Source organism: Anomaloglossus baeobatrachus, chromosome 1, assembly GCF_048569485.1.
Source record: "Anomaloglossus baeobatrachus isolate aAnoBae1 chromosome 1, aAnoBae1.hap1, whole genome shotgun sequence".
NCBI lineage: Eukaryota > Metazoa > Chordata > Amphibia > Anura > Aromobatidae > Anomaloglossus > Anomaloglossus baeobatrachus.
Genome location: NC_134353.1, coordinates 579419941 through 579421811, shown reverse-complemented (window position 1 = coordinate 579421811; position 1871 = coordinate 579419941). Strand labels below are relative to the sequence as shown.

General features: G+C 34.6%; 1 long non-coding RNA gene across 1 annotated transcript; it reads left to right on the top strand.

Moving 5' to 3' along the window:
- Positions 1 to 427: 427 nt before the first annotated feature.
- Positions 428 to 1565, top strand: LOC142296372 (uncharacterized). Its single transcript, XR_012751628.1, has 3 exons — positions 428 to 504; positions 1210 to 1360; positions 1478 to 1565. It is a non-coding gene; the product is annotated as an uncharacterized LOC142296372 (long non-coding RNA).
- The last annotated feature ends 306 nt before the right edge of the window (positions 1566 to 1871 follow it).

Here is a 1871-nt window from a genome sequence, read left to right as displayed (position 1 = left end):
ATGAGCGTGCCGAAAAAGCGCTGACATGTCCGTTTTCCACCGGCATAACGTCCTCACGGATCCATTAAATCCTATGGGTCCGTGTTTACACGTACGTGATACGGATGGCCTCCGTATGCTATCCGTGTGGTCCGTGTCCGTGTTTTCATTAGAAAGGTTGTTAGAATCTCAAATACTTTCAGGTGGCGTAGCTAACATATTTTTTTTGCACAAAACTAACTATGCATTTGCAGAAGGAGTGAGCAAGCAAGCAGTTGTAGTTCTGTGTATTGAAAGATATATTTTGAGCAAAATTTCGCCTACGAAATATAATAATGGCACCACGGGTGGACACGGAGAAACTGATAACAGCTGTCGAGACTCACCCACCATTATGGGATACACGTGTTGATGGTTACCACCATGACCGACTGACAGTTGACCGCCATTGGAATCAAGTAGCTGAGGAAGTGTACCCCAATAATGCATGGGCTAGATGTTCGCCTGCAAAGCGTGCTAAATATGGTAAGTTGTTGTATGTTTTTATATTTTTTTATTTAATATATATATTAGGATTTTTAAAATAATTACAAACTGTGAATGTGTTGTTATAGTTATGTTGTCTTTTAGTTAAAAAATCTTTGTGAAGAATTGGTATATGTCCTACTCTATATATTGAGTTCATGTTAAATTTTTAAAAAGGTAACCAAACATTTCATAACTTACAAAAATCAAAGTATACTTATTTTTGTAATCTGCCTTTGAATTCTTCATGAAGTTAATTAACTAACTGATTAAACTGTCATGTGTTTTTAATTTCCCTGTTTTATGAGTCTAAGTTTCGTATCACAATTTCAAATCATGTTTTTTAATTTTTAATATTTTTTTTTTATTTAGTTAAATGACATTTGAATATCATGACCTACATGAATAAAATAATATTTCTAGGACTTTTTTGCCAACTGTTATTGGACAAAAAAAAAAAAGGAAAATTTTAATATATATGACAATTACTTCAAAGATAATTTAACAGAAATATTATTTTGTTATGTGTGAATGTCTAAAAATGGTTTTGAATGAAGAATATATTACAAAAATTTTTGTCCTCAAAAGTATTTGGCCAACATGATTTGGTTAAATAGTATATTACATTTAGCAAACATTATTTTAATTAATGTGTGCAGATTTATGGTGAATGTTGCAAGTGACATATTTTTAAAAATTACACAGTTGACTTGGTGAAAAGGCGTTGGCGTTCTGCACGTGATCAGTACCGAAGGGAGTACAACCCTATACCATCCTCATCCAGCCAAGGCCGCAAACGCAGATATGTTTATTATCAACAAATAAGCTTCCTAGCACCCATCTTAGAAGTAACACAGTAAGTTATTTTTTTTTTTAAAAAAAAAAAAAAAAAAAAAAAAAAACATTTACTTCATGAAGATAATTGTACAAATATAAATGTTAAGATTGTAATATGTTGTCTCTTTTCTTATAGAACGGAGGATAATCTAGACGATTCAGATGATCAACCAACAGCTGGTCCCTCTGCTACAGCCACCTCAGCATCAGAACAAGAACCTGGCAGAGAAGACAGTGAAAATCCAGATATTCAACAAGATGCAGCAACTGAATCACATGAGGGTGGGACAGAGAGTGCACAAACCAACACCCAAGCCTCATCAACACAACAAACAACCACACCAGCTACACAATCAACACAAACAAATGTACTTCCACGTTTTGCACCACAACCTCTACGTGCAAGAAGAATCCGCAGACCTGAGGAAATGAGATCCTTACCGGAAATAATTGACACACGCATTATTCACATAATGAACACTCTGATTCCTGAAACAGATGCCGAGCGCTTTTGTCGGTCTTTATCTTCT